Source organism: Melanerpes formicivorus, unplaced genomic scaffold (genome assembly GCF_026170545.1).
Source record: "Melanerpes formicivorus ecotype bairdi unplaced genomic scaffold, bMelFor1.0.p_v2 SCAF_5, whole genome shotgun sequence".
NCBI lineage: Eukaryota > Metazoa > Chordata > Aves > Piciformes > Picidae > Melanerpes > Melanerpes formicivorus.
The window spans coordinates 28,610,659-28,631,600 of record NW_027142357.1 but is presented as its reverse complement, the minus strand read 5'-3'; the positions used below and the strand labels follow the sequence as shown (position 1 = coordinate 28,631,600).

At 45.4% G+C, this 20,942-nt stretch overlaps 1 protein-coding gene across 3 annotated transcripts in view; it reads right to left on the bottom strand.

Moving 5' to 3' along the window:
• Positions 1 to 13,069, bottom strand: part of MRAS (muscle RAS oncogene homolog) — a 40,650-nt gene extending 27,581 nt beyond the window's left edge. The window contains exons 1-2 of one of the 3 annotated variants that reach the window (XM_068138954.1): positions 12,968 to 13,069; positions 12,545 to 12,717 (exon numbers count right to left, since the gene is read on the bottom strand). The gene's annotated coding sequence lies outside the window, so the exon portion shown is untranslated. Of the gene's footprint in view, positions 1 to 12,544 lie in introns of all 3 variants that reach the window. The other 2 variants (XM_068138951.1, XM_068138952.1) reach the window with 2 other exon arrangements.
• Between the last annotated feature and the right edge of the window lie 7,873 nt (positions 13,070 to 20,942).

Here is a 20,942-nt window from a genome sequence, read left to right as displayed (position 1 = left end):
AGAGCAGTGCTTTGGTTCAATTACTGTAGTCTCTGATTTGAAGAGGTTTCCTAGTTCAGATTCTCCTGAATTTCACTCCCCTCTAGACTTTGGCCGAGAAGTTTAGCAGAAATGTTTAGACTCTGCCATCTGAGCCCAGGAAGATCCATTCTGAATTTCCATTGACCCTACAGTTGTGAAGCACAGTTATCCTGCTGCAAAATCACAACACAGTTAAAACATCAAGCTCTTTTCTCAAAAATAGTGGGATGCAGTGGTGTGTTGCTCTGACATTACAGCAGAGCTCACATACCATTCCAATGCCTGTATAGTGCCATTATCTTTGAACACCAAGCACAGATGCTAGCCTTACTCTTGACAGCTCAGGTACATATTTCATTTGCATCGCATTTTACGGCCCAGATTCACAGAAAGAGCAAGAAATTTGGATATGGCCCTTCTTTGAGGTGCTGGGTTCTCCTTAAGGGACATTCACTCCATGTAAGGGTCTTTCACATATGTTTCAGTACATTTACAGAGATCACAAACAGTAAAATTTGAATGGGTGGCAACTGTAGATATCCTGGTTTTATCATGAGCTGTAACACAGCATGAGATGTTTTACCCTGATGGTGTCTTGACATGTTTCTGCATATAAAATTCTCTCTGTTAAAAACACAGATATAGACAGTATGGATTGAAGTGACTTGGAAGAAAAAAACAAAACAAACAAAGCACTAAGGGCTGTTAAGGGACAAGATTACTTTCATCTTGCCACAGCATGTTTCAATTTAACCACTGCATCTCTCAGCACTTTTGGTTCATATTCTTTTACCACAGAGAGACACAAGTTTGGTATACGCCCAACCTTAGGAAGGGGAAATGATATTTTGGGTCATCAGCTCCACCCACCATGTCCACCCACCCCTCTGCTCAACAAGGCTTTTGAAGTGCATCAGACTCAAACAGGAGCGAGAGCACATTAGCCTGGGGTCAGGAGGGTTTGGGGAGCTGGAGCACTCCTGAGGTTGGGAGGCTTTTCAGGAGCTTATGGGTCCAAGCAGCTTTGTCAGCAAGTCACTCACCTCCTGCTACCCATGAGGACACCTTGCCCACAGCTGCCTGCATGTCTTGCCCCACCATGTACACTAGCAGGCACTTCCTCACCTCCTTCCCCAGCTCCTCATTGACTACCTTGGAGGTGGCAGACCTCTGTCCAACTCCTGAGTTCAGAAACTCTTCATCACTTTGGCTTAAGACAACTTCTCTTTGCTCTTTCATACCTCTCAGCTAGACCCATCCACCTCTTTGCAAGCCCATAAAACTGCAACTGCTGTTATTTTTCTCCTGTATTTTTTTACCCCAAAACTTCCACAGCAGAGAACTGCTCCCAGTGTTCTGTGCAGCAAAAGGATTTATTCTTACACTGCACAAAACCAAACAGATGCTTCAACACAGGATACGCCTGAAAACACAATTTTCTGCTTTGCTTCGACAACCTAACATTTATTTCCATATTCTTCTGAGGCTGGTATGTAAACAACAGGGAGTGACTTGCTGTGCTCAGGAGACCTTAGAATAAGAGTTGTATTTCTCTGCCCATCTGGATCCAGCAAGTCATTCTCCCGAGGTTCAAAGAGTTTATGTAGCTCATAATTGAAAAATTCAAGGAATAAAAAATAGGTTACTGGAGATCTTTACTAACAGAAAAGTAGATTGAATCTGTTCTGTTATTTAATAATTCAAATCCCAGATGCTTAATTAAACAGACCACTCCACTGCATAAAGAATAAGAAATTATATGTCCCCTTAGCCAACTTGGCTGATTAGCTGAAAAGAAAAACTTCTCATGTTCCACGTGTGCTCTGTCCAAATCAAACTTTTGAAGATAGACTCAACACTCCACAGGTAACTCTCATGTAACAAGGCATTTGCTGCTCACAGGACAGGGGTGCGATGCAGCATTTTATCAGCATCTCTGTGCTGCACAGAGCACGTTTACAGAATGAACAGAGAAAACAGGGCTTGATAGAGCATTTTAAGAGTATTTAATATCTCCTCAGACCAGATCAAACCTCAAGAAAAGCAAATGGTCCAGTCAGCTCCTCATGTGTGGTATTTGGCCTGTTTGCAGGTTAAATCTGAAAGCATCCCAAACATGTCTGAAGGAACACCTGCAAGCACTCATTCAGGTGCAACTCATTGCAACTACAGCTCAATGCAAGTACAGCTCATTGTAACCTTTGCACTTTTAATGCAGTTACAATCCTTCACCAGCTACCACCAAGGTCTCCTCAGACAAAAGAGCAGCAGGGTGCACACAGGATGACCTCATGTCATACCCACTTCTTCTTTAAGGATGGTTATGTCAAATGTAGTCTGGTGGCTACACAGCTACCTTGCAATAAGATCACATGCTCCTCTGAGAGCTACAACGGCAATACTTTGCACTGTTGTCTCACAAGAACAATTCACAACAGCTCAGGGCTTTCCTAGAACTCTAGGGCATATTTCCTGCTTGTCTTCTGAAGTTAGCTGGGGACTTTTGTCCCCACCAAATGCCAGCAGCCACCAAACCAATGTCCAGCCTGCAACTCCACATGAGCAGCAAACACTACTGAGACAAAGGGAGATTCTTTCTGTTATCTTCCCCTTCCCAGTCCTTCACCTTACAGCACAAGTTCTGTGAATGTCCTTCATGACTCTTTCTGGGACTGAGAGCTAGGTACCAAATAACTCCTTCCCAAAGAGTCCTACATTATAGATAGATGTTCCCCACCTGGCAAGTCTTATACTTAGTCTGGTGGCTCTGATACTTCCATACCAAGTATTGCACAAGACATCAACTACATATTTTCCGAAGATCACAATCTCTACTAAATTGCCAGATGCCTATGCAGACCACTCAGGAGCTATCTGGGTATGTTAAATACAGATGACAGACCTGATAACAGTGTCTGGAAGATTAAATTCCATCTGCATCTTACCTTCTGTCATTTCACAGTGTTTTGGGAGTCTTTCCCTGCCACAACAATCAACTGGTAAAGAATTTGTATCACAGGCTCACAAGCTTATAGAAGAAAATTCTCAATGCTTTCTTTTTTTGTGACCAGGTAGCTGGAGACATGCTACAGTGGCTGTTTTACTAGCCTTATACAGTAGAAGGCTAGCCAATTAGAAGAAAAAAAGAATGGTATGCCCACTACAACAACGTTCATTAACACCCTTTTAACTTGGCTTGGGAGGGTCTTTGATCCAGCTGCTGTATATCAGACTCTTCATGAGGCTTTGTGCTTCCAGCAATGCACAATTGACAGATCCTCATTCAAATGTTTTTAAACCTCTCTTACATTTACAAGATGACCAAATATGTTTCTACAAACCAGAATCAGCCTTACACTCTTACAACCTTTTCTGGTTTTCAGTATACCCCTCAAAAGTACACTAATTTTCATAACTCATTTTCATACTGATTTAACCAATTCTTAAAAGTCCATAACCAAACAACAAAACAGGAAGCTCACTAAACCTGAAGATCTCACTTTAATAATTTTCTTCTCACTTTGGAAACTCCTTATCTCAAATAAATGGGCAAAATGGAGGAGCTGCAGAGCACCTTGGCTGTTAGCAAATCTGCATTTTCCAGGCACATTGTGCTATCTGGGTGTTCTTGCCCACCCAGCAGTGGAATCCCAGTTCCAGTCTTCTCTGCCTGTAATCTGAGCTGGCCAGTGCTGGCAAGCAGATACTTGAAAAGTGATGCCACAAGCAAAAGTATACAAGCCCTGTCATCCCTGTGTCCCCTAGCAGGTCCAACAGTTTGTACCACAGGAGACCTCAACCTGATTTCCCTTTGGGACTCCTCTTGTAGAGGAGCAAGTAGAAGCCAAGACTTGCCCAGGCTCTACCTGCTCTCAGGGTGGAGGTATCTGCTCCCGTGGTGCTGTAGTCATGGCCTGAGGTACAAGGACACCCCCCCCCTAGCTCTGACCCAGGTGTGACTTTCCCACAGAGGAGCAGTAACACCTCGGAGGGTAAGACCTCTGCTGCAGCCTACAGCTGGGTGAGGTCCCACCCAAGCCCAGGGAATTTGACAGCACTGAGCACTCCAAGGTTTTTTAACTGTAACCAGCAAAAGGCAGGCAATATGGGGCCCAAGCAGGGCACAGCATGACTTATTTATTTATTTAGAATAAACCAGGTTGGAAGAGACCTTCAAGATCATCGCACCCAACCCATCAACCAGTCCAACCCACCTAAACAACTAACCCATGGCACCAAGCACCCCATCAAGTCTCCTCCTGAAAACCTCCAATGACAGCAACTCCACCACCTCCCCAGGCAGCCCATTCCAATGGGCAATCACTCTTTCTGTATAGAACTTCTTCCTAACATCCAACCTAAACCTCCCCTGGTGCAGCCTGAGACTGTGTCCTCTTGTTCTGGTACTGGGTGCCTGGGAGAAGAGACCAACCTCTGCCTGTCTACAACCTCCCTTCAGGTAGTTGTAGAGAGTGATACGGTCACCCCTGAGTCTCCTCTTCTCCAGGCTAAGCAATCCCAGCTCCCTCAGTCTTTCCTCATAGGGCTTGTGTTCCAAACCCCTCACCAACTTCGTTGCCCTTCTCTGGACTTGTTCCAGTAAGTCAACCTCCTTCCTAAACTGAGGGGCCCAGAACTGGACACAGGACTCGAAGTGCAGCCTAACCAGTGCAGTGTACAGGGGAAGAATGACCTCCCTGCTCCTGTTGGCCACACTGTTCTTGATGCAGGCCAGGATGCCATTGGCCCTCTTGGCTGCCTGGGCACACTGCTGGCTCATGTTCAGCCTACCATCGACTCACAGTGGACTTCAGTTTGATATGTAAATCCCTAGACACTCCACAAGAGTATTGCTCAACTCCTGTTGCCTTCAGTCTTACAAAAGGTAAACATAAATACTTAGCATTAGCATGGCTCCCCATGACTCATTTTTTCTCCTTTTTAAATATAGCATCCTATAAATGTGGATACATTCTGAGCAATAAAACTCATATTGTTACTGTTCACCATGCAACCAAACCAAAAAATTCCTCCTGCTGGCTTTGTGGCAGCTTCCTGCCCCAAAACCAAAACACTGGTGCCACTCACAAGGCCAGGAATAAGCAAAGGCAGCTCTCCTCCATGAGGGTGCCCAAACAGCACAAGGACACAGCACACTGGCAGCAGCTGTGGAGTCAGCAGCTGGGCAGAAGGCTTCTTCGTCCACTCAGCCACTCATATCAACTTCACTAGAAAGAGCAGAACTGCTTCTGGGTACAGGGAGAGCAGAGATTTACTGAAAGGAATGGAGTTTTGATAGCTGTGAACCAGCCTGCGCCAGCACTGGGGAAGTTGGGACCCACTAAATAGTGTTGGCATATTTAGCTGTGGGATGTTCCCCAACTCCTGTCTTCCTCCACACGTACATCAAATTCCTCCCTCCATTACAAGGCCTGAGCTTTCCTTCTTAGAAAAGCCAAACTCTCACCTTGTCTAGCCAAGGATATGCCCCAGGCTGCTGCAGAATCATTGAGGAGGGACCTAATGGGAAAAGCATGGACCAGAGTTTGGTAGTTTTCATGGAACTGAAACCCAGCTTCAGCACCCTCCTGCCTGTCCTGCTGCAGACTTTGCTGTGTGAGACTGTGTGCTGTGCTTAGCCTTAATAAATACTTCAGTTCTCCAGCTATAAGGGGAGATAGTGAGATAAATAGTATGCCCCTATCTGATAGTTATATTGTAAAATAACTATTTCATTACAGATGTTACAGGAATGTTTTTAAAATTGCACAAGTACCAAGACTAATCCATCACTGCTCAAACAGAAACCCAAGACTGGTGGCAGATTAAAGTCTTACCTACACAAACTTAGAGTATGCAAAACTGTTTCTTAGTTTATCTGTTTCTCCTGATAACTATGTTTGCCCTGGTGACTTGAACTCTTCTAGTCACAAGTTGCTTGAATTCAGTACACCAAATCACATCTGGAGAAAAGTATGTTTTGCTCTCTGCAGTGACAGACGAGACATCAATCATCCTACCAGCTGCCCTAAAGACACAGCTGAAAAATATATGCTCACATCCATCCTGCTGTCAGGTGACTGAAGAGTAGGCATTGAGTAGGCATTTTTACATCTTGGACCTCTCTAGTAAGATTACCCATGAGAAGCTATTTTCCACTGTATTTTTCTATTGTTTCTTCAGGCTCCTTATTTAATGTCTGAAATAAGTGGCAGAGCTGCCTTGAATCTGTCATTTTAAAGACATGATAACAGAAGCCTTCTCTTAAAATTTCAAGAGTATGTGTGGCTTAAAAAGCCAATTCCTGTTTAAAACAATGACTAAGACTCTTAGGAATCTAACTCCCAAAGTCACACAGGTAGTTTTAAATATGTTACCCTTTTAGAGTAATTATGCCATCAAAGTTCCAGTCAAAAGCTGATGAGCGTTACTAATATATGCTGATGAGTGAGCCTCTAAGCAAAAGGCCTTCTTGCTTTATTTACACTCCAGTAAATCAGAAACACACCAAGACTTATTTTCACCTACAAGAATAACAAACCTGACCCCAGTAGACACTTAGTGAGGTTAACCTACAGCCCAGGGAGCTGTAAAGTGCCTGCATGTTGATGCAGTTGTAGTCATTTTCATTGGAGATGATGAGCAGGTGACGCTCCTGGTGGATGTGGGGAAGGCTGTGGATGCAGTCTACTTGGACTTCAGCAAGGCCTTTGACACCGTCCCCCACAGCAAACTCCTGACCAAGCTGTCAGCCCGTGGCTTGGGCAGCAGCACTCTGCACTGGGTTAAGAACTGGCTGGAGGGCCGAGCCCAGAGAGTGGTGGTGAATGGTGCCACATCCAGCTGGCAGCCAGTCACTAGGGGTGTCCCCCAGGGATCAGTGTCGGGCCCAATCCTACTCAGTATCTTTACTGATGATCTAGATGAGGGGATTGAGTCCATCATTAGTAAGCTTGCAGATGACACCAAGTTGGGAGCAGGTGTTGATCTGTTAAGAGGGTAGAAGGGCTCTCCAGAGGGACCTTGACTGGCTGGACAGATGGGCAGAGTCCAACATGATGGCATTCAACAAGTCCAAGTGCCGAGTGTTGGACTTTGGTCACAACAACCCCATGCAGTGCTACAGGCTGTGGTCAGAGCGGCTGGAGAGCAGCCAGGCAGAAAGGGACCTGGGGGTAGTGGTTGACAGCCAGCAGTGTGCCCAGGTGGCCAAGAATGCCAAGGGCATCCTGGCCTGCATCAGAAATAGTGTGGCTGGCAGGAGTAGGGAAGTCATTGTGCCACGGTACTCGGCACTGGTTAGGCCACACCTTGAGTACTGTGTCCAGTTCTGGGTCCATCAATTTAAGAAGAATACTGAGACACTTGAACATGTCCAGAGAAGGGCAATGAGGCTGGGGAGAGGTCTCAGGCAGAAGTTCTATGAGGAGAGGCTGAGGGAGCTGGGGTTGTTTAGCCTGGAGAAGAGGAGGCTCAGGGGAGACCTCATTGCTGTCTACAACTACCTGAAAGGAGACTGTAGACAGGTGGGGGTTGGTCTCTTCTCCCAGGCAACCAGCACCAGAACAAGAGGACACAGCCTCAAGCTGCACCAGGGGAGCTTTAGGCTCAAGGTGAGGAGAAAGTTCTTCACAGAAAGAGTGATTGGCTATTGGAATGGGCTGCCCAGGGAGGTGGTGGAGTCACCGTCCCTGGAGGTGTTAAAAAAAAAAAAAAGATTGGATGTGGCACTTGAAGCCATGGTTTAGTCATGAGGTGTTGGGTGATAGATTGGACTTGAAGATCTCTGAGGTCTTTTCCAACCCTGGTGATTCTGTGAAACTTATGGCAGCTGTTTGGTCTTAAGTGAACTAGCACCAGCCACTACATAAACCAGTGGCTCACCATGTTTGACCACTACAAGTCACCAGTGAGATGTAAAAATGTGCCCAGGAAGTCCTTAGCGATGCTCATCTCTAGACCTAAAACTATAAGTTGACAATAACCAGAGAGCACAGAGATCAGTAAGCCATTTAGAAGCATTTCCCCCACCATTGGGAAAATTCACAGATTTTCCCCTCCATGAAATTAAATGCTCAACACTTAAGGTCAGTTTAGCAAGCTAATATGGGATAAAGCGCTGTTTTACTTTCAAAAGAGAAACAAAATGGAATCTGAAGAAACAAAGAAGGCTTATATAGTGGAAGGCTAAGGGGGATGAAGAAAGTATCAACCATTTCTACCCCACTGCACGAAGTTACATACTTGGTACAACATTCTTTCCAGAAGCAGATCTGAAAGAGAAGGCAAAACAGGCATTACCTAGGAGAAGATAAAGTGGGGTTAGAACACTTTTTAGCTGCTCTCTAGTAGAAGAAAGTAATACAAGATTTTAATCTCAAACCCATCAATGGCAAACAACTTCTGAGGCAACCAAGATTTAGTCAAAAATTGATGAAAAACCTCAGTGTAAGAGCACTGAGCAGGTCAATTTTGTCCAGAAGAGAAGCGGCAGAAAAAGGGATCCAATACCAGTATCTCAGATACTTTGATGCCTTCTGAAGTGTTTCAGCATTTGTTATGTTTATCCTCCCAACACACTTCACACAGAAGAAACTTCTACTGCATGTTAGAAAAAAGAAATGTGGGCTCAGTGAGAGGCAAATTCACAGTTAATAGGTGTCTGGAAGAGTTGCTGACCTTAGCCTAACTATCTTTGAGTAGTCTGTGACAGAGATGGTATCTGGGGACAGGGTTCCCATCTCCTCAGCTAGTTCCAGCCATTGAACTATTTTCCCTGATGAAACCTCTATGCCTGTAGAGCATTAACCACCACATATTGAAGAGGTAGTGTCTAAAGCAGTAAAATTAGCAGGGCAGTCAGTAATAAGTACTGTAAGTACAACAAATTGCTTAAAAATGTTGGTAACTTCCCCCAAATCTGCCCTCACCTCTTCCCTCAATCATTATTTCAGGAGACATTTTTGTACAATTATTTCATCATCTAAAAGCAGTTTGCCATATCTCTGTGCAATACTTTCATACATATTACTCCTCCACTGACATTTTCTCACACATACACACATGCATGGATCAGCAACTGAGCCGCTCCGTTCTCAAATGGAGAATGGAAGTGTCATAAATCTCAAAAAATGAATATACCAAAAAATGCAACATCTGAAGTTACAGCTGTTCATTTCTCCTCTCTGTTCAGAAAGAGCCAGTTGTGGCTTATTGCAGATGTTATTGAAGGTGATGGGGACATGCTCTAGACTTACACTGGATACAAACATAGTGACTCACTGGAGCACTGGACCTTTGTTTCTCCATGAAGAAAAATACAGCCAGCACCATTCAAGCAGATCAGGAAGGCTGTACTCTTCTCCCCACTAAGTATTTTCTGCCAAGTTTTTCTTGTAGGCAATAACAGGAGAAAGAAGTAATGACTCCACCAAGGAGTGGGCTAACGTTCCTCCCATCTGGCAGTCCCACGCTCATTCTGTTTTCACTTGGACCAAATTCTCCCAACCCCTTCTGCTTTATACTTAGTTAAAGTTAGGTACATCAGACACTAAGAATAATACTGTTGATTTTTGAAAGGTCACTTTCAAGAGACATTTACATATCTTTTAACACCACTTCTCTTCCTTAGCCCTGTCTGTAGTACTCTCTTGGAAGCCTGAAAAACTAATTCCACATTTTCCATATCAAATCTGTCCCCTCAGCCCCAATCCACTTATACATAAATAAGTAAAATGATCAGTAAAAGCTTATGCAAAACACTGTCACAATGCAAACCCACTCCCCTCCTCATTCCTATGGATTCATGTCAATATCCTCCTTCTCCAGAGTCTGGAGCACCCTCTGCATTGAAGGCTTGCACATTTCCATGTTGAGGTACAGTCCCTCTTGCTGCCTCCTCTGCAGATGTAAGAGGTAAAGGGATGAGCAGTTATTGAAAAGTTACAACACAAAGACAAAGGCAGATCTCAGGCACAGGGGCACCACACTGCACCAGATCCCCCAGGAAGGCTGCAAAGGTTGAGCAAGGCTGGAGTGAGGAGTTACCATGAGAGACAGCATGTCTGGGGCAGTGCATGGCAACCATCCAGGCAAAAACAAATGAAGACTGGTCAAGATGAACTCTGGAGCCTAAAACTTTCACAGGGCAGGCTGATTCATCCTAATGAATTGAGGCAAGCAGAGTCTCTTAGCTTGAGTCCTGCCACAGGAAAACATTTCACACCCAAAGAAGGAAAATAAAAAGAGAAGGGGAGAAATGAACGAAGCCAAACACCTTTCCTCAAGGTGTTCTCCAGAGCTAAAAGCAGAACAGAGTAGAGTTTCTGCCTTGATGGTCTCAACACAGAAACACCACTGGCAGCACATGGTGTGAGCTAAAGGGCCATGCAGGTCTTGGGTACAGGACATTTTTCCTATCTGCAGTTAAATAAGACCTCTAATGAACCTCAGCACGAAGTCAATGATAATGATTCACCACATTCATTTCCCCTGTGTTCACCTGTCCTTATGTTCCCCTCGTGTACTACTTTGCCAGTGACAACACCAGGCCACGTACAGGGCACATCCTCCTCCGTACAGTCCCTAAATACCATGTCTCCCCAAGTACCAAAAAATGCTTAAGGGAAATATTCCTCTTTAACCACTATATGATACAGTTCTATTTCTCCATTTTGTTAGCCTCAGTCTCAGTTTAAGAAGAAAACAACCAATGCAACATGTCAAAAACTCCCCCCATGAAGAAGGCAAACTCTTTCTATAATCCTTAGTTCCTCTACCAAAAAAATAATTATTGAGCTTGTGCAAACACCTACCAAAGACTTAAAAAAATAGCAACTACCATTCATATCATCTGAAAACAGAGGCTGAGCCAGCTCTGACCCTGGGGTAGCTGCTCTGGTCTGGGAGTCATGCTGGTTGGGTGTTTGGCCCTTCAATCTGGGCTACACACTGTTGTATGGGGTATCTCCTGGAATGGAGGAGAAAAATCAAAGGAAGTCAAACCAATTGATACAGACCTATAACATGAAGAACATCTATTTTTTAAAGAGATGCTGTCAGCTTTGTATTTTCAGACTCAAGTACACGGAAACAAATCCTCTTAGTCCAAAGCAGTGTTACCAAGTTTGGGGTTTTTTTTCAAGCTATTGCTTTTATAATTTCCTTACCACACCCTTGTTCTCTCTCTTATCTATTTTTTTTTTTTCCAATTAATAGACCCCTTTCTCTGCAGTGCCCCTAACAGCTTCAGAGCAGCAGAAACCAGTCTTCTCAAAGAAAAACAACATCTGACCCATGTAGTCTTAAGACTCTGAAATGCATCTCTCTTATGTTGAAAGCTGACCAGATAATTTCATAGCGACGTTTCAGAAAGCACATCTATATCCAGGTATGACCATAAAATTGAGGTGCTTGTTCTTAGTCCCAGCTACTGTATGAGCAACAGTTTTGAGACAAGACATAAAAAGAACATTTTCAGTCAACAGCATCCCTTTTAGCTTGCCACCAAAATTCAAACTTAGGTTGTTTGAGCTACCTAAGGAGTTAGCGGCTTAGATTTTCACACTTTCATAACATTAGGCAGCAAACATTGTGAAGTGCCAACTAGTGGGATGCAGAAGGGATGCAGCTACCTGTGCTGGCGAAAAAAGCTCACACAGGGTCAGGATTCCACTGTGCACTTTGCTCTTCTTACAACACCACAGACTCTACTCCAAACTGCCACAGTGTAAAGTCTATGTTCCTCGACAGGAATTGTTACTAGTGCAACCAAGTGCAGGATGCTGAAACTGGTCCATCCAAAGTCTGTCAACTTGCCCCTCAACTTGCAGCCAGAATGCCTTTGTTTTTCTCTCTGGGAAGCAGGGATTTATAACCACTATTTCTTGGGCTCTTGAACCACTTAAAACCCAAGATTTAAAAAGTTAGCGAGTTTTCTTTCTAATCCCCACAAATCCCAAGCACCCGAGCCGAAAAATCCCTGTCCTTCAGCTGTGGTCCAGTTAATTTTCTTAAAGCAGAAAAAAAATAAAATCGGAAAAGAAAGTATCTCCTCCTCTCCTTGTTTCTTTGTAATTAAAGATAGTATCGATATCTTTCTTCTAAAAGACTAGTCAATAACTATTACATGAATCTGGAAGCTTTCACAAAGTACCCAGCAGTCCAAGAGCAGTTTTAATGCAAGACAAGAAATCTTGCAATACACAGAACACACAAGAGGTAGCAAAGTAAAAGATTGGCGTGGCTCTGAATCTGGTGGGTGGAAAAAAACGCAGGCACAACAAAAATCCAGTAATCCCTTTAGAAATACTTTTCATCACATAGCATAATTCTAGGTGACCCCCCCGACCCGCCCCATCACGCGCCCAGGAGAAGACATGAAACCCACAGAGGTCCAACCATTGCTCTATATACTCAATTTCCCAAGCGTTCGATGGAGACAGAAAGAACACCCCCTCCCCCAAGACACCGAAAACCCCGACCGCCGTCGCACAGTAAGATCCGCGGCACAGAGCGACCGTACCGTCCCGAGCCCGGCGGCTGACGTTGCTGAGAGCGGCGGCTTCGCGACGACAGCTCTTTCTTTCCAACACCGATCTCCGGCCAGTGAAAGTGGCGGTGCCTGGGCAGCGCTCCTCCTGATGGGGGTGGGTGGGGCTCATGCCCAAGTGGGGCACTGCATTTCAGCAGGAATTACTGGGGAAAGAGAAGCCGGGAAAGCCCTGCCACGGTTACTATGGGGTATCACGGCAGTCCACCCTCCCGCCGGATTCCCAGGCGTGAAGCGTCCTAGCTCCTCCCGGCGCTGTGCTGCACCCCTCTGCTTCGCTGGGGAAAAAGCGAAACAAACTGCGATTATTAGGTTTGCTGCTTAGGTTTTCCTCCTTGCTCAAAGCACCACCCAACTCCAAGCCCTCCAAACCTCCGTCCTCCAAGTCACGCTCACCCGGGCTGCCGGGGCCGCACCCTCAGCGCCCGCCCAGAGCTGCCCGCGGCCGGGCAGCGCCGCCGGCCGCTGGCCCCCGCCCGCTCCCAACCCGGCAGCCACGGCAGGGAGCACGCACCCGACCATCCCTTATATCGCCGCGGCGACTGCTATAAATAGCCCGGCCCCGCCGGCGGGGGCCGGGCCGTGCGCCGCCGGAGGGGGTTGTTCAGCGGCAGCCGGGACCAACCATCACCCGGGGCTCGCTAACGGCGACGTATTTATCACTTTCGACTCATTCTTCTGCCGCTCTCCGGCGGGCGCGGGGCGGCGGCACGGCTCCCGGGGGACCCAGGGCCCACCGACCCCCGGCGCGGCAATGGGACCGTCCGTCGCCGCAGCCCGCCGCCGCGTTAAGGTGGACCGCCGGAACGGACGGCGGCACCTTAAGCCGCTCGGGCGGACGGACGGACGGTGCCTCGCCTTGTCCGTCCCGACACATCGGGCCTCGGGGAACTTGTGACTGAAAGGGAGCAGAGCGAGCCTCCGGGGTCTATGCAGCTGCCCGGGAGAGATGTGGAAGAGGAGGAGAGCAAACCACCGCTTTTTTTTGCAGGAGCTCAATTCGTATTTAAGGCTCCATGGCTCATCCTCGATGGGACTTCAGGGAACACACGAGCAGTGGTTACTTTTCCCACCTCTTCTTTGTGCCCTTGGCACTGGGAGGCAAACCCAAAGCAGTGCTTCTTCCCTCACCTGCAATCTCCTTTGTCACCCCACACCTTCCCCTTGCAGCTGACAGGAGCAGAAGTCCTACTCTGTGCATATACTCGTTTATTGGCGCACAGTGCTCTCACAGAGGATACTGGCAATAGCTAGGTGAGAATGATCTGTATCAGTAGAGATGGTTTTATCTGCCTGTGCCCTTGTGTTTAATTTTTTTTCTCACATATCTTTGACAAAAAGTAATAAAATGTAAATAAATCACTGTTGGGCGTAAAAAGGAAAATAATGATGGTTCTAAACAATCCCACTGGAGCGATAAGGAACTTAACTAGTTGCACCAAAACAATCTCTTCTTGCTTCCTCGGGCTGGGAGATACTAACGTGCTTCTGCTTGACCTTGGCTGCACTGTTTGTGTTGTGACAGGTATTAACTTCTCTGCTTCTTGTCCCTTTTGTACAGGGGGGTAAGAGGGAGGCAGGGAGGGAAAAGCTAGTAGCTTCCCCTTGGACAAGGGGAGGTGTTCCTTGTGCTGTTTATTAATTGTAAATACCTGTAAATTTTGTAAATATTGTATATTTTGTACATATTCATTGCATCCCACTGTAGATTGTCGTTTTGCTTGTAAATACAGCTTTTCATTTGCTTCCAACTGAGCTGGTCTGGCAAATTTAGTGTTGGGGGGAATTGTCAACCCACCACAGCCCTGAGTTGTACCATGGGAGCACAGGCAAGTGCCAAGCATCCAGAGCCTCTCAAGGGGCAACATTTAGCCACCATTTAGGCACCTGCTGGTTTTCCTTACTGGTTCATGGCCATCCCTGTGCTCATTTGCAAAACATGTATATGACTCAAATTGGTTCTTACAGGCAAGTGAACAGCCCCAGCTCCCCTCCTGTGACAAATCAGCATTATGTATGCCCCAGTATTCCCTGAAAATATCTACCCAAGGCATTCTGTCACTTCACTGTAGCCTGCAAAAAAAACAAGAGAGAGCCTTCATGATGTCTTTACCATGTAAGTGGCAGAAGAGCACACTGCCATTTTATAAACAGCGTACCACAGTGTCTCAAAGTCATTGTTCTAGCAGTGTGGAGGTGAGAGGGAGCAGACCCACAGCAAGCAACCACAGCACACCTGGCTGTGATGTCTGTGCTGGATCACCCTGCAAATTCTTCTCTAAACACACACCCACCCCCCACACCCCATCTTAAGGTATGGGAAACGTATATAGGAAAAGCCCTATAGGCTTTCCCAGCCTAACTGCAGGACTAAGGTGTTTTGTTCACATAAATCAACAGCTGGACTTGTAAGACATGCATTTGTCAACAGAAGTAACAGAATTTGCTACAAAATTCAGCTCCTTTGTCGGCTGCAAATTTTCCTTCAGAGACTTAATAGTCTCCTTAGATTCCTGAGAGTGGACTTTGTTAGCAGCTTTATGCAATACAGCAATGGTGGTGGCTGTAAGGAATATTTTTTTTGCTATCAGTATGTCTTGCCACAAGCAAGGGCAACAGTGGAAAAGCTGCTGGTAAGCAATACTCGTTAGTGAGTGTCAAAACACAGCAAATTATTAATATACACTTAAAGGTGTGGAAATGTGGTCACTGAATGCTGGGGACACAGCTGGCCTGGGACTGGTAGGACAAAGATTTCAGGTTTAGATCTTTAACCTTACAGCTTTGTACTTGGACATCTTAAAGAAGGTCAGAGCAGTCATGTTTTTGCTGCTGTGGAGAAAACTGTATTTCAAAGCCAAGCCAAATATTCAGACACCCAATCCTGAAAACCTCTGATGCTTTTCATACCAAAGTCTGTAACATTTGAGAAGAAAAGCTCATGGCCTGGCTCCTGCACATGGGGTCTCCAGAGCATTCCTCAGTTCTCAGTAGCCTTCCTGCCCATAAGAAAGTAAGGAAGAAAGCCAAAAAATCCTTTCAATTCCAGCCAGTATCCTGAGCATCATTACGTTTCTTGTGGTACGTATTAGTTGACAACATTGCTAAAGGGGAATTGCTGCTGTGGTTGAGCACTTACAGAATACAAGTCCTATTTAAGTACCTTTTTGTATCCTGTTGAGTCACCCCAAGGAGCCCACAAACAAAGCATTACGTTCAGTTTGACAGCAGGGGCGGTGTCACAAAGAACCCCCACTTTACCAGCCCTCCTCAGGGTAATGTGAGCGCAGGATGGGCAATGCTTCAAACTGTGGAACTCAATACAAAGCTAAAAGAAAAAAAGTGCCTTAAAATTTCATCCAACATTTCCCTCCCGACAGCTTTAAGCACATGAAATTTCCAGTCTGTTTCAGCTTCACTTAACAGATTAAAGTGACCGTACAGTTTCTGAGCTGCTCAGGTCAGACTATACTCCAAGCAAACTGTCTCTAAATAAGAGGACACATTATTTATATAGCATAATATTTCAATATTAGGGCTAGATGAATGTGACTGTTTATTATCCCATATTAAAGCTGAGTGGGTTAATGCAGCATGAGCCTCTTGGCTTGTTTTGCTGGCAGCTGCCTTTTGGTACTTCTCTTGCTGCCCCTGGCATGTTGCATGCAAGCCGAGCTCTGCAGTGGGCAGCTGCTAGCACAAGGGCTTGCACAGCATGGCAGCAAGGCAGGGACTGTTTACACAAAAAAAGTGCAACGTTTTCTCTTCAGGAATAGGGAAATGGGTAAGAATTTTGTCTGTAGAAGTTCCTGCCAGTGCCATATATCCCGGGATAAGGGGTTACTGCAGAGGAGGCAGGGGCTGGCACATGGTGTCCCTCCCATGAACTAACCCACGACGCTGCTGGCGTCACTGCCTGGAGGGCAGATGGACTGTGCTGGAGCAGGGAGCTGTACCAGACTGCAACCTTCAGAGATGCATGAATGCATCATCCTGATGAGATCTTGCTGCAGGGGAGACACCACAGGCTTGATCTTTGGTGTAGAATTTGGAGAAGAGCACAAGGAGACCAAAGACTGACCCCTGCATAGTAGTTCAGTCTCAAATGAGCTGCAAAGGAAAAAGTTGAGGTGCTAGATGCCTCCAAATCTCACAAAATCAATACAATAGCTTTAAGTCCAGTCAGAGGTATCAGATCACCCCCCTCAGGCTATGGATGAAAAATATTGCTGTGCATCTATGAGCTAGAAACAATGAAGATATAAAAAGGGCAAAAATTATTTAAACATCTGAGATTAATTTCACAGAACTTCTGTGTGGTGCTTCGCACAGGCTATGTTCAATCTATTTAGCAGTAGAGGACATCTAGTGATATTCACATGCAACTACATGTTGAGTCTGCTGCAGAGCCAGCGTGGCTGAAGACAGGTTATAGTGTGGCTGTAACAGCTACGAGAGGGCCGGGACAGGCTGACCATGGAGCACCCACTATAAACAGGTCATAAATAAAAAAAACTCCCCAAGAAAGCATACAGTGAGGGCATAGACAGAAAGCTCAGGGCAGCTGGTGGTGCTGCATCTTTTAACACAGAGACATCACAAGGAAGCACAGCACTTTTATTTCTACAGCGAAGGCCCTGTAAGCAGGGGTACAGAGATTAAAATCAGTAGTTTTCTTGCAGGATCTGTGCTTATCTCAAATTGCCTTTCATGTGACTCACCCTAAGCACAGACTGCGAACATCAGTCTCAAGAGATTTTTTTTCCCCCTCTGCTAGTACAAGAGATCAGCCTGACACTCTTTGTTTCAGGAAAGATGCATAGAACACTTCCCCCCTCCAGGCTAGTCATAACAGAGGATTTTCTAGAAATATTCTTCTGGACATATTCTAGGCCTAGGATGAGGAATTTGGCTGCAAAATAAAGAGACTGCCAATGTGGTTTCTAGAAAGATCATAAGAGCTTTCTAAAAGAACACAATTCCCTAAGGAAACAGACTCATTTGAATCTCAAACTTCCTTTGAATGGAATTATTCCCATTAAGATCACCATTAATTTAGCAATAAGGGTTTCAAATATGAGGCCTCACCATCTTGCATGGATTTCCATGTCAGAGTTTACAAGTGTTGAGGGAAGGTGGGACTTTATTACTCTTATTAAAACATAAGGAAAGTTTCTGCTGGCCAGATTAGACCCTTGGGAATAGCTATGCAAACCCGCAGTAGGCAAAAGTTTGCAGCTTTGTTGCCTAAGTTGGCTTCAGCTCAGCAAACAGGTCTCAGCAAACATATCTGAGTGGCACCTGGTGATTAATCTATGGTAGCAGACCAGGGCTGGGAATAGACTTCGACCAGTACAAGCAGAGAGAGACCACAGCACCTGTGAGTAGCCAGGCAAAACTTTATTCCTTACAGAATCATTTCTCTAGGGTGAATTGAAGGCCTAATCCTGGACATGCTTGCAATGACAACTGAGTATGAACTTGGTATGCAAAGATATCTACTCAAAATTCAAAGGATGATGTTGAAAGGACACATGGACAAAAAGAGCAGAGGAAAAGGGTGCATTATCTAAGTAAACTGTAACAATTGTTAGTTCTTGTGTCTTTCATGCATTTATGTTATTTATCAACGGACTCTCTATTTAGCAATCATAAGACCAGAGTGTGGAGCAGCCCCAGCTCCTTGCTGGCAAAGGGGCTCTCCAGCGGGCAACTGGTGGCTAGCAGAGGCTGGCACAGCTCTGACAGCTCTGTGGTAGCTGCTTGTACAAGACAGGAGTCATTTCTCCAGCACACTGAGTCACTGTAGGAAGGAGGATGAATCTTACTCAATTTCTGAAAGCAGAACAGCTCTAAGTTCTCTTATGATGAAACAAAAGCTTGCAGAGCACATGCTGTTATGTAGCAGGCAGGGAGGCCACTTGAGACACATTCAGGAGATCTTTGTAAGAGCAGCAGTAAAGGACACTTCAGAAAACTGCTGGTGTCAAGCAAGAAAGGTACAGCGCTGCTGCTTCAATACTGGAGAGCTGCAAATTAATATATGATGTGAGTTTTAAGGCAGGGGAGATGAGGAGATCAATGACCCAGGCAGAAGGAGAGATAGTGCCAGCTGAAGCCTGATGACGACATTTCCAGGCAATTTGTTCACACTGCTGGGTAAGCTGCTTGTGGGGAGATGGGAGCAGATTAGAGATGACTGTATATACTTTGCCCAAGAGCAAGATTGTAAGATTCACAGTTGAAGGGCCTTGGTGGCTGTTGCTGCCTCCATGCAGAAATATTGATAACTGATGCTCTTAACTATCAAAGCATTAGCCCTGAGTTTACCATTCTGCATGGAAAAGGGCAATTACTTTCCCTCTTAGGAATTTCATCCGAGGGATGTACAATGTTACAGTCAGTTACATGTTCTCTCACAAATACAGCCTAGTGATAAAGGCAGGCCCTCAGGGGAATTCAAACCTGATGGGACATATGTCAATCAGGACAATAACAAAATTCAGCTATTAAAATTTTGTTCTAAGAAATATTGCAATTGCTATTTTAATGGAAGGAGAGTGATAAGGCCTTCTAGCGTCATGCTGGCAGTCCAAAAGCACTAATGAGGCACTAACCTGAATAAATGTGACACTGAACAGGAACCAAAAGTAGTCCATCTGTCTAGGTAATGTATTTAGGTAATGTATGCTCAGGTTTCTGGCTGGACACTCACCACACATCAATGGCTAAGGCAAGAGTTGAGCACAGGAGAAATACAAGGGGACCCTCATGGCTGCATTCTGTGAGTCATGAAGGCAGGACATGGTAAGTGGAAAGCAAGGTAACTTCTAGCATTGTTCCATGCATACTGGAGAGCTTATCTTCTTGGAGTGCTTGAGGTTTGAGCAGGTCAGTTCATCACCATGTCTGATATGAAGCACCATAGTGCCCTGGAGCACCCTGTAACTCCAAATACAGAGCAGGGAACACACACCGAGAAATATTTTATTAGGAAAGCTGTAGCAGCTGCAGTTGCTTGTGGCTCTGTCCTGCTTTTCTCCAGCACCTCTCTACAAGTTATTATTCCCTAGGCTCATTTCAACCACCTTATCCAGTGACCTTATGCATCTTCCAGATTGCTTCAATATGATCAGAGCATAGGAGAGATGATACTCCAAGAGAAGATACAAGACAGACTCAGCATAGGGGCTAAGAAACTACAAAGCACATACTCAGGATTTCCTGGATATCTGTCCTTGCACTTGGACTTATTTCTGCTTCTGCTGCAGACAGGCTTCAGATACATGTGCAGCAAGTCCTGTGCATGGGTGACCCTGCCCACATGCTCTGGAATCAGCAGGGCTAGTCTGCGGGAAATACCTTAATAAAGCAGTTGAGCTTGAAGTGGCTGTCAGACTTACACCAGGGCAGGGACCCTGCTCTTGACATGGTTTTATTGGCTTGTATACAGAGTAGAATGCTGTAAACAGAGCTATAAATACTCCTGTGCCCACTGCATGCTCGAGGTCAGAGCAGATCAGCATAGCAATTCCTTCTGGCTTTAAAAATAAGCTATGAATCAATGCATTCATTGCAAGCTGAATATCCATGGAATGAGGCTGATAGTGATGCTTCAAAACATTAGCATTTTGGGCAAAAGTACTATAGAGAACAAGGTACATGGTAGTGAAAACACAGAGGAGGGCACAAAGCAGTCTGATCCCTAAAACCCACCTCCCATAAGAAGCGACTCAGCAGGACAAGAAGGTGCCAAACCTGGAAACACCCATTGGCTCAAAGAAATATTTATAACCCTCTGGATAGCACTGACATGTCAGGTTATGTTTCAGATCTTTCTGCTGTATCTCTTTCCCCATGTTCTCCATGTGAAAATTGCTTTATCAGCTTGTAGCTGAGGAATAAGTACAGGGCAGGGCAATGGGAGCTGACCTCAAGTTAGAATGCCAAATGTCAGCCATAGGCAGGGCACCACCAGCACGTTATTTACCACCCTGCAAGCCCAGAGAATACAGATGCATCCTCCTCAACATTGCCAAGAGCAAAAGTTAATTTTTTCAAATTATTTCAAACCCAAACTCCCTACACAGGGAAAAGGCTTTGGTTCCAGAATCCAGTTTTACATTAGTCCAGCCTTAGCCAAGCATGTAAATGGAGGTCCATCCTCCCTATATCCTTTATGGGAAAGCCCTATAGTTACACCTAGAAACAATGCATGCTATGAAACCACCTTGGATGTCCCCTGCAGGGAGATTTCTGAGACAGTTTTATGTGGAAAGAACAATCACCTCCAGTAAATCCTTGAAGCTACTGGCCCAAAAAGCTGTGGTAGCCAGTGAAACTGGTGAAGATTCTAGAGAACAAGCCTTGT